A 16,644-nucleotide genomic window follows, 5' to 3' on the forward strand; every position below is an offset into this window, starting at 1 on the left:
GAGTCGGCAGATGACCTTTGAATTAAACACAGTATCAAGGAGAAATCTACGGATTCCAGTCTTTGAAAGTGGCCCCTCTTTTGGCCAGAACCGACGTTGGAGTCTTCCTACACGTCGGGTAACGGGCCTTAAGATGGCCTAGTAAATTGCCGAAACTGGTAGGCCAATAAAATAATAATTTTCATAACTGGGACTCACAGTCATGTGAAATTTATTGAAAGATGCCATATTTACGCCAGTGACTGCTAAACATTTTACGTCGACTATTGCAATTTCGGCCTTAGGCCATTATCAAGTGCAGCTGAAATACAAAATGTTTATAAAATATTTTACAAAAATCGTGTATTTTGACATTCGTCCGATTACACAAAATGAAAAATGCAGCTATGCAACCATGTTTACTTGCATGTTTTGGCTTTAAGCTATGTGTGCTTGATACATGCTGACACATTTATATGTCGTTCTCATTTTCTTCTATATACATTCGTAAGGCTGCTAAGCAGTGCGAGCACACATGAAAAAATTAGTAAGTCACTTATGATAATAAACTGTTTATTTAACAATATAATTCACTCGAGAGAGAATCTTAACTATGAAATCTGATGTATGCTTTTTATTCACAAATCCCTTGTGAGTTGTGAGCTAAACAAATCAGTGCACGCTATCAGAACATAGTTACTCTACGATTTCTTCTCTTTTTCCCTTACTCATCTTTACTTAATTTTATCAGCTCAGAGTTGCAATACACAACGCATACCTTGTTCAAATTTTCAAATAAAAAGATTTCCTAATGTCAGGCGGCAAAGCCATGTACTTCGAAAAACTTTTTCTGCTTCATGTGGCACAAGAGCGGCATTTTTAAATTGGAGACTATCAATTGAATCTAAATGTAAATGGTTAAGAGAGGACTTTTCATCTAACAGAATCACTGAACTGGAACAGAGTGTACGACAATCTTCGTTCCTTTCTTATGCTTATTTTTAAATTTCTTTTCCCACTTTATCAAAACAGCTTTTAATTTATTCACAGTTTTTACACGTGTTCTGCCTGTTTCACTAGTGACACCTCTAATTGCAGCAAACAAGTTATGACAGCGGAAATAAATCCAAAATTTGATTTTATGTGCGAAATTTTGCCTGAAATGTGTAAATTATACATTAATTATTGGGTTAGTCAACCGAAGCGGATTCACTGCTACCGATAGAATCAATTATGCTTTTCAAAACGTTGAAGTTACAGGCACCAATCCAGGACTCCCATTTTGTCAAAATGGGAGATACTGCTAAGGAAATGTCTGGAGCTAACAACATAAACGCTGTAAAACAAGAAGAGGCTTTGAAAAATACGTTTCTGACACAACGAATAAATTTGTCATCATTAGCTAATTTACTATGACTTCCTTGTAAGTTGTGAGCTAAACAAGTGATATGTACCACTTTACTGTATGCTGTAGTATTTTATACGCAGCTTTCACTGTATAAGGCGCAGCATGCTTTACTAATAGCAGTACGTTGCAGGTTTAATACCATCTTATGTTACGGCACCCACAGATCTGTCGAATAATTTACTGATTTTGGTAAAATTTACATTTTCCAAATGTTCACAGTTTATTAGAAACTTTTCGCGTGGACTGCCTTTTTCCAAGGTTCCCACAGTGACATTTATAATTCATCCGTTACTTCACCAATTCATACCTACATTTTTTTACTAGCAGGCCTGCACTGCTGACGTCGTGAAAGATGCAAGAAGAGATTTATCTGCCAATTTTTCTAGGAAAACCTCTTGGAGTGCCGCTTCTGTTCACATATGAAACATGTCTGTAATATTTTGATTTAATTTGGTTGACATTTTGATACAAGGGCAAAAACATATAAAAACGAAAATCACTATAAAAATGTCGAAATAAAAGTTGAATCTCTTCAACTTTTATTTCGACATCTATTGTTGACGTATACATGGTGATTTTTTCCACCTTGTACAATCTCTAGGAATTGATCGATGAGAGGATACGGAATAAAAAAGGTCTAAAGAACTTACGTCCGGAAATACATGGTTTCCATGCTAGTGACCATTTATTCAATCATACATTATTACAGGGACTGCAGTCTACCACGCGCTGTAAGATGCAGCTACAATTACGGTATGTATGGTTTCCTCCTAGAGGTTGGTACTGTTCCTCATAAGTCATGTCTACTGCACTCTCCTGCCATTGTAATTGGTAATGACGTATCCGATTCACTTCTCTTGCTGACTCACCTTGTACTGGATGTGATACAGTTTTGTACACAATGGTTCCACATTCGGATCGAGGGCTTGCCGACATAGAGTTTACTTACGGAAAGAGGCAAATGGCAACGGGCGGTGGGCATCAAAGTTGTATCACGAGACCTATCCCTGCTGACAACAACCACAGCATTCAATGTTTGCATCAGTGTTTCGCCGTTTTTCTCAGACACTGGATGTTCCAGTATCTCCCACCACCACGTACGCAGGAACTCCTGCACGGAGTGCGCCATATAGAATCGGGCGATGTTATGATGGATGATTGGGTGCAGTGCCAGACGGTGCTGTCGCTTTCTTCTCGGTGCGGGACGAGGGTGACGTTGCAGGAGGCTGCAGCGACCGCCTGCCCTTGCAGTATGACGTGACGTAGGATTAACCCATGGACATCGTAAGCCACAATAACTGTCACTTTCGTACTAGCTGATTTATGGCGCACGTTCTGTGGGCGAGGAGAAACAGTGCGTTTCCATTCGTTCCACTGCCGCTTCAATCGTATGACAGAGCCCAGGTTTCGTACATAGTGACGATCCTTCCAAGGAACTCTTCGCTCCCCCCCCCCCCCCCCTGTGGTAGCGACTGACCAGTTTCTCTGTAAGTGCATTGTGGGTTCCGATCATGTGACACTTAAGTCTGTATGCACTCGTATTGTTTGTATTTCTTAAAAATACTGTTAGAGCGCTTGAAGTGGCCTCCCGCACTTTCAGACACTGACTCAAATACAGCCGCCGACTCTCGCTGCACTACGTGAGCTGACATTCTCCTATTAGTTACAGACAGAGCGCATGCCTTGTGACCACATTCTTCATGTTACGGCAGTGCTGCCACCGCTTTTATCCTGCCTTGTCCTTCTATTTAAAAGCAGTCAGTAAGTCAGTGTATGGTAATAAACTACACTACTGGCCATTATCCTGCTGAAATGTTTAGTTTCGCAGGGATCGAATGAAGGGTATAGTCATGGGTCGTAACACATCTGAAATGTAGCGTCCACTGTTCAAAATGCCGTCAATGCAAACAAGAGGTGACCGAGACATGTAACCAATGGCACCCCATACCATCACGCCGGGTGATACGCCAGTATGGCGATGACGAATACACGCTTCCAGTGTGCGTTCATCGCGATGTCGCCAAACACGGATGCGACCATCATGATGCTGTAAACAGAACCTGGATTCATCCGAAACAATTATGTTTTGCCATTCGTGCACCTAGGTTCGTCGTTGAGTACACCATCGCAGGCGCTCCTGTCTGTTCAAATGGTTCAAATGGCTTTGAGCACTATGGGACTTAACTGCTAAGGTCATCGGTCCCCCAACGTAGAATTACTTAAATCTAACTAGCCTAAGGACTTCACACATATCCATGACCGAGGCAGGATTCGAACCTGCGACCGTAGCGGTCACGCGGTTGCAGACTGTAGCGCCTAGAATCGCTTGGACACCCGGCCGGCTGATCCTGTCTGTGATGCAGCGTCAAGGGTAACCGCAGCCATGGTCTCCGAGCTGATAGTCCATACTGCTACAAACATCGTCGAACTGTTCGTGCAGATGGTTGTTGTCTTGCAAACATCCCCATCGAGACGTGGCTGCACGATCCGTTACAGCCATGCGGATAAATGCCTGTCATCTCGACTGCTAGTGATACGATGCCGTTGGGATCCAGCACGGCGTTCCGTATTACCCTCCTGAGCCCACCGATTCCATATTCTGCCAACAGTCATTGGATCTCGACCAACGCGAGCAGCAATGTCGCGATACGATAAACCGCAATAGTGATAGGCCACAATCCGACCTTTATCAAAGTCGGAAACGTGATGGTACGCATTTCTTCTCCTTACACGAGGCATCAGTACAAAGTTTCACCAGGAAACGCCAGTCAACTACTGTTTATGTATGACAAATCCGTTCGAAATTTTCCTCAAGTCAGTACGTGGTAGGTGTCGCCACCGGCGCCAACCTTGTATGAATGCTCTGAAAAGCTGATCATCTGCATATCACAGCATCTTCTTACTGTCGGTTAAATTTCGCGTCTGTAGTACGTCATCTTCGTGGTGTAGCTATTTTAATGGCCATTAGTGTATTTATTTAAGGATAAAATTCACATGAGAAGGAGGTCCAACTGTGGAATTTGATGTTGTTCTATCTTTTTATTCACTTTATCGTAACATAGTTTGTAACACCAACAATAGTTGGATTTGCGTGTATTTGGTATACGTTCTCTGCTAACACTGCACACTAGTATACCTGCATAGTCAAGGTCCTTGGTTGTATAAATACGGAGTAATTATTTTGGCGTTTTAAGGAATTATATTGTAACTGTACCTCTGGTTTGATATGTAACACTCCGTGAATGAAATAATTTGTAAAAGCTCTGTATATTTTATTGGTCCATAAGGAGGGAACGGAAATGCAAAATCTGTAGTAAAGCCCCACCGATACGGAAGTAGTTTGGCGGGGCTAGAAAAGGAGGACTTGGCCGCAAGGTGCTTGATTCCTTTGTGGCGAGGGTTTTACTCGAGTTCTGACTGTGATACTGAGTGGTCAGCGGAAGCCTTGGTCAGTTACTGTGGTGAATTCGAATGTATAAATTAAGGCAAAAAGATGTTGCGTGCATATAAATTAGCCTCGGATGGAATGTAAAGTGGCCTATCGACCATGGTATCGTTACTGGACTTGTCTGGTTAATTTTACGAAGCGAAGAAGAGTTATATCAGGGCCTGGCTAACATCACGAACCATGGTTGCTTTACCGCCAGTTTTATAGCCTCTGTAATTCCGAGCACACTGTTTTTATTAAACTGGCAACTTTGGTAGTAAATTATTTAAAAGTTTTTTTTTACTTCGTGGAGTATGAAGTTTGGCTGGTTTTCAGCACAGTAGTAAATGGTTTACTCCACACAATTTTTCATTTTAAAGTTTTCTGAAGTGTGTTCGTAAAGAAAGCTTATCAAAAGAAGAAGCTGCCATCAAAATGATTAACGACGAAAGTATGAAGTGCTTATAGCTGTCTGTAAGCAAAAGTTATAAAAAGACAGGAGTATTGTTTCACTTTGAACAGGTTTGTAAACTTGTAACTGTTTGTTTACTTGTATGTGCTTTTTAAAGTGGTTTCTCAAGTTGTGCAGTCACTTACAAAGGCAGTTTGACTTTGAGTTCAATGAGAGACTAGTTTCTAGATCCCCTATTAACTGTTGAATTAATTTGGCAGTAGCCATTCTATTTAAATTTGTCACTACAGTTATAATAGAGGCGTTTCTGCAGACCTTACCAGTTTAAGGGACTTCAAAAGCTATTTAAATTGTGTGGTAAATGAAAGTAAAGGCGCTTTCTGAGCAAGTGCAGCAGTCTTTACAATCATTTATTCTGCACCAAAACTTTTCTTGTGAATTATAATTGTAATGCACATTTGTATAGAGTAACGTCTTGTGCAAATTTCTGAACCCCATACTAATCAGTATTTTTCAAATCACTATATTTTTGTGATAGTTATTTAAAATAATAGTAGTTCATGCTATTACCTAGTTCATTATACTCAACAGTATTTTTATTGGCAGTAGCAAGTGTTATTGTGTGATAGTGTGTAATTGCTGCATTTACTAGACATTACATGTTCTACATAAGAACTAATGTGCTGTTTGCCAGGACAAGTTACTATATAACTGTGTTACTAGTGATTAGTTAGGTTATCAAGTGAGATTAGTTTTCTTGGGGAAGTTAATTTCCGCTTTGCCATGAAACTTGATACCTCATTGCCTCATTAGGCTAGCGACCTCATCTATATATAACTACAACGATGCTTTAGTATCAGTAGAACGCCAGTTCAGAACGCGTTGCTTTGCTGTTGTTACTGTTCGACTAACTTCGTGATTACCAAATTATAGTTAGATTCCTTGTCATTGGCTACTGTCATGGCCAGGCAAAACCCCTCACAGAAGGTTAACGTTATCGGCTACTGCCAATTTGGTAAGGGCCGGTAGTGTTTCAAGTAAATATGTGATTTTTTCTTTTTTCCCCTTCCTCCTTTTTACTACGATTTATGAGCTGAGAGTTGTAACGTACAATGTATACCTTGTACAAATTTTCAAATAAAAAATCCATGAACCTCGAAAAACTTTTTTGTACTCGAGCTGATACAATAGCAGCATATTTAAAATAGACGGTATAATTTGAACTTAAATCTGAACGATTAACAGAGGACTTTTCATCCAAATGGAATCTTTTTATTCACATTTCTTTTCCCACTGTATCACAAACGGCCTTTAATTTATTCACAGTTTTTTCACTTGTTCTGTCTGCTTCATAGGGGCATTATTCATTTCCCCAAACTAGTTATGGTAGCATGAATACATCCAAAATTTGATTTTATGTTCGAAGTTTTGTCTAAAATTTCAGCATTAGACATTAATTTTCGGTGTAGTCAACCGAAGCTGCTGTACTCTTTCAGAATGAAATAGCTATGCTTTTCATAACGTTAAAGTTGCAGGCATCGATCCAGGACCGCCATTTTGTCAGAATGGAAGATGATAATAAAGAAATGTCTGGAGCTAACAACCTAAATGCTGTAACACATGAATGCCTCTCAAAAATACCTTTTTGACACACCGTACAAATTTGTCAACATAACGAATTTACTACGAATTTCTTGTAAGGCGTCAGCTAAACAAGTCACGGGCACCTATTGACTGTATGCCATAATGCTTTAATCGCAGCTTTCACCGCATAGGACGTAGATCCGTTATTAATAGTAGTACGTTGTCATTCGTAATGCCTTCAGACCGTATGGCAGCCATAGATCTGTCGGAAAAATTTAATTTTTCTAAATGTTAACAGTGTATTTGAAGCTTTTCTCCTGGACCGTCTTCTTCCAAAGTTCTCACAATGACATATACAATTTCACCAATTGATACCTACTTTTGTTTTTAGTTGTAACCCGTTGTCTGATTTGTTGCTCTGTTTTTCGTAGCTTTTGCTGACGTTCTAAGAAGCAAGAACTGATTTTTCACGAAATTCACGAAATTTTGGATGGTACAGTTTGCTTAAGGGAATGCCAGCACAAAGGAAAGCTGCACCAAGTGCTTCACAGAAGGGTGGATAAGATTAGCGAGAGTCCCATAGGAGAATTTGCTGTATTGTTTATTCGTTTTCAATCCGACATGCTCCACGTTTGTGTTTTTCTGTTGTCACATGCAGCTGAACGTTAAATGACGTCTCTGCAATTACTCTTACGTAGCACGGTTTACAATACAGTGTTTTACCAGCAGCCGAAAATACTTTCTCGCTATACTGAGCCACAAACTGCTGTAATTTCACTTGAATACTTTGGTTCACCTTAGGATTTTTTTCTGAACATTATTACACACATTTCCATCTTCAAAAGGGCTGACTAAAACAGTGACACGTGTCTGCAGTCCAGTGTCGGAGACGTCTAAAGCAAATGCCTGCTCACAGAGTGGCAATAGACTACACAAGCTCACTGTTCCGTAAGAGTGAAACACATATCGAGAATTAGAGGGAATTGCGGGAGCAAGATATGTTTTCTATTTCCTAAGAAACAAATTGAAATGGTAAGTCCTGATAAATGTAACACAGCAGAAATAAATTGCGTCAGAGAAGTTCTTTACTCCTTGAAAGAGCGAAAATCTGAAGCATACAACTATGTAACATACGTTCTATGAGAGATAAGTGGTCATGTATCCATAAATAAGACTTAATAAATTACAGTAATTCATTTAGTTTCTTCATAACAAGCACGTATATGTATTTAAGGAACAGATCAGTGTTACCGAAAAATATGGGCACTATCTTAAAAATCCTAACTCTGCTCATTACTGTGGCGCCAACCAAGCCATACGTCAGGATTACAAAATGCCATTGGAATTAAATTGAGTTTTATTCAGTTTCAAACTGCTTTGAAGGCCAGTTTTAAACATAGTTCGGAGTAACGAAATAAAATTCAGAAACCGCATGGAGTGCCGCTTCTGTTCATGTAAAATATTTTTGTAATATTGTTATTGAACTGGGTTGACACGTTGATGTAAGGGCTGAAACATGCATAAACGCAGCCACTATAAAAATTTCGAAATAAAAGTTGAAGAGCCTGTTGTTGACATGTGCATATAAAAAGACTGCTTTTGATAAACAGAACACAGCTCTAGAATTGAATTTTATGAAGGCAAAGCATCTCGAAAGTTATCCAGATGTTCGTTTCTTTTGAATGCACCTTCTACGTATCAGGCTAATAGCACTCATCTCCTGCAAAACTTATTATTTCGCTGCGACAAATAGTATTTTTATGGCTTTAAATGAAATGTTGTTACCTGTGGACATAATTTCTAAGAAGGAATACGAAAGTAAAAACTTGAATCACACGATGAGAATTGTTAAGCTAAACATCATTAAACAGACTCATACTTAAAGCTGTGGGTAATTTTAAGCAATTTTATGGTGTACTCAAAAAGTGTCTTTTGTTACACCAGGACCAACTTTTATTACGTGAAAAGTTAGCTTACGATGAGCCTTATGCCTGAAACAGTTATAGATAGACTGCTTGCAACTGATCTTACAGTGGAGAATTCCACAAAATTCTATCAAAATGTCTGGATGGAACGGTATACACAGTACATTCGAACGTGCTGAATGATTTTCGGTAGCGCGAATAAGTTGTTTTAGCTCTCATCCCTCTCGTTCTATTGTTGGCCTATTTTCTGCATTAATACCACCTTCGTTACATTTCGACGTACTCAACTTTTCAACTCCCTATGTGTTCAACCATTTGCGACATCGGGCCACTGAAGGATCCACCAGCACATCGATTTCACAAGCACCAATACGTGATTTCTTCTGCTACCGCAAGTCAACGTTCACAATTTACTTAATTAGTACTCGAATTCTACAACAACTTCGCGCTACCGTGTTTCACGAGTTCGAGTCGCCAAATATCCACGACACAGTGGTATTTACAGTGGTAGAAACGAGTACCTGCCAGATTTTGATTATTACGTTACACTCTTCCTCTGATCCAGCAGCACGCCATTCGGGTGAGAGAGGCAATACTTCGACGTCTGATGAGACCAGCGCCTTTACGTTCTGCAACCAGCAACACAGGTCGCACCACTCGTTCCTTCCCGTAGTATGTTTACGAGATACCTTATCATATGATGTGTTTATAGTGAGTTTTCAATTCATCATTTTCTGCCCTCTTTTATACTCATCCGAATAACGCAAACGTAATTTTATGAACTTTCTTATTTTTTCTTTAACGACTTAAAAATTCGAACATCCATAATTGATAGTGATGTGGCACTGTTAGTACGTTTGTTAAGATTCAATATAAGAGATAAATACGCAGTACAGGACTAGGATTAAGACTGTTGAGACAGATAAGCCGTTAATGAGAAAGAATCGGAGGGCAGTTTCTACTTCTGGCACCAGCTGATCGGTGTGCAAGTCTCTTGGAATCAATCGAAAGCTGTTATTGTGGTTAGGTGTCTTTCCATTGTGGGATCTAGAAACGAATGTCTCGTTTTCTTACACATTTCGCAGACTGGGAAAAATTATTGGGGTCTCAAGCAAGGTTCGTGGCACTTGTGGCTAGGGAAATTCCCAATCTGACGATTGCCTTATGGCATAATGGGTACTGCAGATGAGTAATTGATTTGTACCTGGCAGTTCCTAAAGTTAAACTTCATAATATGGATAGGTAACAACTTTGATCCTATGAGATGCGCAGGGCTGACGTGTTATTTCGCAATCTGATTATTGGTATTGTATGATGTGGTGCAGGTTTCATCTACGGATAGCACGCTCTATAAAACGAATGGTTGCATCCTCGCAAAAGGTCGTTCCTCTGGTGTTGTACGTTATTCATAATCGCTACTATTCGTCCTAAGTCCTTCACTTTACTGCATCGCAAGTGTCTGAATAATGGATATGTACCAAGAAAGGCGTCCCTTTTGTGTCACTATTCTTTGCTAACTGGTCGAAATAATCTACGATTACAGATCACAATTTGGCCCTGAGATGTTGCAGTCTTTTATGTTCTCATACACTTATAAAATACCTTTCATCAATGGAAAGACTACTCCAGTTGCTCTGTACAACTTAAATTAATCCATTCCAGATTTCTGCTTTTATGTTACGCCATTGTCAAGTGGTTCCGAAACTGTCATAAATCTGAAATACACGAGAAAATTTTTATCTTTTGGACATTATTTTTCTGCTGCAAGTTTCATAATCTGGCTGTGTACAGTGGTCAGAAACAGTCTGAAAAGCTTGTAAAAGTACTGGAGGGGAGGTTGCGCTGAGAAGTAGCTGTTCAGAAAAAAAATCGATACATAGTGTCATTGCCAAGTTATTTACCATTAACGTTAACCAATCACGTCGACGCGCGCGCAAATTCAAGCAGCCTGCTAGAGACGATGTCGCCAGACTAGTTCTGCGTTTGTTTCCCTCAAAGCGAATAAATGTTGCCTTTTCTCACCTCGGTTAAATTTATTACGTACGAAAAACAAACGTTTTAAATTGCATTAAGCCTTTCAACAAGTGGTAACTCAAGGACACAGAGATGTCTACGTATTACCGCATTTAAACGCTTGCAAGGGTTTGAATTTGCGCGCGCAGCGACCTTATTGTCTAACCTCAATGCTAAACGACTTTGAAACGGCACAACATATGGAATTATTTCTTAACAATTACTTCTCAACACAATATCTTTGCAGCTTTTCAGAGTGTTTCTGACCAACCTACATACAGAGAGATTATGAAACTTACAACAGAGATGTAATGTCCAAAAGGTATTACTTTTTTAACTTCAGTTACATATGTGTATATATCGTATTTATTGGGGTTTCAGAACCATTTGTCTGTGACTTAACATGAAATCTGAACAAATCGTGAAGTAGATGAAGTTCTACATAACACCTCTAGTGGTCTTTTCATTAATTACGCAAATTGTTTCGGAGTACATGGAAAAACAGAAAAAAATACTTTTTGTACATTGGGGAGGTAATAGTTCCTTCTGATATCTCAGAATGTTCTGGTTCTTCGAGGGCACTCCGCGAATATACTGTGGCAGCAATACAGAAAAAGACACGTTTGTCGGAAGAAGTGATTCAGCCTATAAAAAGTCAAAACAACTTTCTGTGAAATTAAAAGCAATAGTGAACACATTAAGAGTACAATGGGATTCCACTGTAAACTGCAAAGAAGTTCAAAGAGAATACCGAAGGCCTCTACGATCATGTTCGACAGTGGCATATTTACCCTCATATGGCGAGAGGTGGGAATACGTAATACACTCGAGGAAAACGTAAAACACGATCGTTTTGGTGGTACAGATTTTATGGTGCTGTTGGGAGGCATAATGTTGCATCGCAGTACTGACCTCCAAACCTTTGAACACGGTACATTCAACCGGTCAGCATTCTTGCAAGACTGTACTCCTTTCCAGCGTACGCGACGGCCTTGCAATAGTGGATACACCGGTTTCCGTCAGATCACCGGAGTTAAGCGCTTTCGGGAGTGGCCGGCACATGGGTGGATGACCATACGGGCCGCCTTGCGCTGTTGCCCCTTTTCGGGGTGCCCTAGCCCGTGCCAATTTAGGAGCTATTCGACCAAATAGTAGTGGCTCCGGACACAGAAAGAGCGGTGTGCTAACCACACGACCCTCCTATCCACATCCTCAGCTGAGGATGACACGGCAGTCGGATGGTACCGATGTGTCACTTGTGGCCTGAAGTTGGAGTGCTTTACTCCCTTCCAATGTGCGTCTTTTCAGGGGTGCATGAGTCCCTGATTTCATTTTTATGGATGACAAATACTGCGTGAAGAATTTGAGAGAGCACTTAAAGACCTAAGTCGAACCAAGGCCGGTATAGATAAAATTCATTTAGAACTATCGACAGCCTCGGGAGAGACAGCCATGACAAAATTCTACCATCTTGTAATCCTGATGTATGAGACAGGTGAAATACCCTCAGACTTCAAGAAGAATATAATAATTCCAATCCCAAAGAAAGCAGGTGTTGACAGGTGTGAAAATTACCGAACTATCAGTTTAATAAGTCATGGTTGCAAAATACTAACACGAATTCTTTACAAACGAATCGAAAAACTAGCAGAAGCTGACCTCTGGGAAGATGACTATGGATTCCGTAGAAATGTTGGAACACTCGAAGCAATACTCACCCTTCGACTTATCTTAGAAGATTAAGTTAAGGAAAGGCAAACCTACATATCTAGAATTTGTAGACCTACAGAAAACTTTTGAAAATGTTGATTGGAATGCTCTGTTTCAAATACTGACGGTAGCAGGGGTAAAATACAGGGAGAGAAAGACTGTTTACAATTTGTACAGAAACCAAATGGCAGTTATAAGAGTTCGAGGGGCATGAAAGGGAAGCAGTGGTTGAGAAGGGGGTGAGACAGTGTTGCAGCCTATCTCCGCGTTATTCAGTATACATATTGAGCAATCAGTAAAGGAAACAAAAAAAATGGAGTAGTAATTAAAATCCAAGGAGAAGAAATAAAATCTTTGAGCTTTGCTATGACATCGTAAATCCGTCAGAGATCGTAAAGGACCTGAAAGTAAAGTTGAGCGGAATGGACAGTGTCTTGAAAGGAGGATATAAGATGAACATAAACAAAAGCTGAACAGGGATAATGGAATGTAGTCGAATTAAATCAGATGATGCTGAGGGAATGATATTAGGAAATGAGACACTGAAAGTAGTAAATGAGTTGTGCTACTTGGGGAGCAAAATAACTGATGACACTCGAAGTAGAGAGGATATAAAATGTAGAATGGCTATGACAAGGAAAGCATTTCTGAAGAAGATAAATTTGTTAACATCGAGAATAGATTTATGTTTCAGGTAGTATTTCTGAAAGTATTTCAGTGGACTGTAGCCATGCATGGAAGTAAAACATGGGCGGTAAATAGTGTAGACAAGAAGAGAGTAGAAGATTTCGAAATGTGATGCTACAGAAGAATGGTGAAGATTAAATGCGTAGATCACGTAAGTAATGAGGAAGTACTGAATAGTTCAAAATGGTTCAAATGGCTGTGAGCACTACGGGACTTAACATCTGAGGTCATCAGTCCCCTAGAAGTTAGAACTACTTAAACCTAACTAACCTAAGGACATCACACACATCCATGCCCAAGGAAGGATTCGAACCAGCGACCGTAGCGGTCGCGCGGTTCCAGACTGAAGCATCTAGAACCGCTCGGCCATACCGACCGGCGTAGTGAATAGAATCGGTGACAAGAGGAATATGTGGTACAACTTGACTAGAAGAAGGGATCGGTTGGATTGGTGGGACACGTTCTGAGGCATCAAGGGATCACCAACTTAGTATTGGCGGGGCAGTGAGAAGGGTAAAAATCGCAGAGGGAGACCAAGAGATGAATACACTAAGCTGACTGAGAAGGATGTAGGTTTCTGTAGTTATTCGGAGATGAAGAAGCTTGCACAGGATAGAGTAGCGTGGAGGGCTGCATCAAGCCAGACTCTGGATGAAGAGCACAACAACGGATGACAATGCGCGACTACATCCATTTGCGCAGGTAAGAGGATCTCTTGGAACGAGACGATACTCGGTGAATGGACTTCCTGCCGGATCCCCCGACTTAAATGCCGTACAGCACGTGTGGGATGCGTTGGGCGAACGTACTTCAATGTAATTTATATCTTTCAATAAAGGTTTCTATTCGTCCCATTACGTACTTATTTCAGTTACCTTCTGCACTATACTGTAGTAGTTCTTTCTATGCATGGTCCAAGTTTCATTGAGCTATTTACAAGGCAGTGAAACATCGTGTGGAAGCTACTTTCGTCCTCAAGTTTTGAACACAAGTAGATTTACATGTAAATGGCCACAACATCCTTCCTAGGCGACGCGTGTCTTCAGAATCTTGATTCTCAGAGCTCTTAGTATGGCTGAAAAAAGCAGTCTGTAGGATGACGTTCTACACTCAAAGGAGGTTTTTGAAGCAATCTGGAAACATGTTACTTATTCATGAAATATGCTTCGGTTAGCGGCCGAGTCGTAGCGTAGTGTTGTGACAAAATTGCAGGTTCATGTCCCCGACATATTTCCTAAAGATGACGAATAAGAGACTCGCCGAAACGTTGCCACAGCACGACACCACGACTCGGTTGATAACCGAAGCAGATTCCATCAGCTGAATTCGTCGAGGAAGCGTGTATTCCCATACGACAGTCATTCTCGTCTGTTGCTTCTATTTCTTCAGATATTGCCGTGACCCGTCTGGCATTTTGAACGAGCAAACTGCGCTTAAGCATGCAGTCCTGCTGCATAACTTTTCTTTTTTGAAGCAGCGTCCAACCTGATTTCTTTCTCTTTCTGGGCCCTGATTACTGTACACCATAGATGGATAATTTTTAATCGGGTCAGTGTTTTTTTTTCGTTTTTTTTCCTATTATTTTTGTGATTATCAATAGCATTAACGAATGTACGGCATATGCCTGGTTCCTATAGTGGGGTCTGCAAGATCCACTCTGTTCATTTTACATAGCTGTAAAAAATTGTCCTCTCTTAATAAAAGTTTCCATGTTTTTCATTATATCCTATGATTATACAGCATTACTGTACTGTACTGTGGCATTATCTGTACCCTCACTATGAAAAATACGTCTCAGGTCTTATGTCATGTAAGCCTCAATTTGTTGTCGACTGTTGGTTAGCAGGTTTTAAATTGACCCCACTTTTAATGTATCCTTTTAGTGCTATTGCTGCTAGCTATTAACTGTCGTATTATACTACTGGCCATTAAAATTGCTACACCAAGAAAAAATGCAGATCATAAACGGGTATTCATTGGACAAACATATTATACTAGAACTGGCATGTGATTACATTTTCACGCAATTTGGGTGCATAGATCCTGAGAAATCAGTACCCAGAACAACCACCTCCGGCCGTAATAACGGCCTTGATACGGCTGGGCATTGAGTCAAACAGAGCTTGGATAGCGTGTACAGGTACAGTTGCCCATTCAGCTTCAACACGATACCACAGTTCATCAAGAGTACTGACTGGCGTATTGTGACCAGCCAGTTGCTCGGCCACCATTGACCAGACGTTTTCTATTGGTGAGAGATCTGGAGAATGTGCTGGCCAGGGCAGCAGTCGAACATTTTCTGTATCCAGAAAGGCCCGTACAGGACCTACAACATGCGGATGTGCATTATCCTGCTGAAATGTAGGGTTTCACAGGGATCGAATGAAGGGTAGAGCCACGGATCGTAACACATGTAAAATGTAACGCCCACTGTTCAAAGTGCCGTCAGTGCGAACAAGAGGTGACGGAGACGTGTAACCAAAGGCACCCCGTACCATCATCGCCGGATGATACGCCAATATGGCGATGACGAATACACGCTTCCAATACACGCTACGGCCGCAGGTTCGAATCCTGCCTCGGGCATGGATGTGTGTGATGTCCTTAGGTTAGTTAGGTTTAAGTAGTTCTAAGTTCTAGGGGACTGATGACCACAGATGTTAAGTCCCATAGTTCTCAGAGCCATTTGGACCATTTGTTTCGATCACGCTGCAGAAGTTTCGCTGGGAATCTCTTACACATCCTCCATATAGCACCGATACCTCCCTACGCGATTGCCATATTTTTGGACATATTCGTTTTTGTCGATTTGTGTCGGACGAAGAAGTGCACGCCTGGATACAATTATGGGTCCGCACACAACCGCAAACATTTCCTCACGGTTATTCCTTTTGAAAGAGCGAACAACTTATTTACTTTTTCCTGTTACACCTTATGCATTCTGAGCTGCTTGCGTCTTTAAGCTTTAAGAAGTCATGTACACTGTACTATAATCGTTATATCATTAGGCTATTTGGGCATCGTTCCTTAGAAGTGACTCAAGCTTTTGTTGAAACTTCTTGGCCGCAGGGGACAGCTCTGCAAGATTTGTACAGAGAGCAGAGGTAAGGAAACACTGAAGTGCTTAGGCCAGAGCAGACGTAAGCAAGACGTCAAAACATGAGGAAATATATCTGTGGGAATTGAATAGCAGAATCCGTTTGCTGTCTTCTTAATTAAGTTCTTACTGTACCAAGGAGTTTCGAAGTCATCGCTTCATCATCAGAGCTGCAGTCACCATTTAATAATTACCCAAATAGGGTGGATATCTGTAGGTGTGATGCACATGTACACACAAAAAAAATGATCGCAGTTGCAGAAAAGTTGGATGATTTATTCAAGAGAAACAGCTTAAGAATTTGAGGAAGTGGATAACTCGTTGGTCCACCGCTGACCTTTATGCAGGCAGTTACTCGGCTTGGCATTGATTGACAGAGTTGTTGGATGTCCTCTGGGGGGG

The 16,644-nt window shown here is 40.7% G+C and overlaps 1 protein-coding gene across 1 annotated transcript in view; it reads right to left on the bottom strand.

Annotated features, from left to right (window-relative positions):
- Nucleotides 1-16,644, bottom strand: part of LOC126354754 (corticotropin-releasing factor receptor 2-like) — a 310,840-nt gene that overhangs the window by 149,965 nt on the left and 144,231 nt on the right. The gene's annotated exons all lie outside the window — the stretch shown is intronic.

The sequence above is a fragment of the Schistocerca gregaria genome, chromosome 3, assembly GCF_023897955.1.
Source record: "Schistocerca gregaria isolate iqSchGreg1 chromosome 3, iqSchGreg1.2, whole genome shotgun sequence".
Lineage (NCBI taxonomy): Eukaryota > Metazoa > Arthropoda > Insecta > Orthoptera > Acrididae > Schistocerca > Schistocerca gregaria.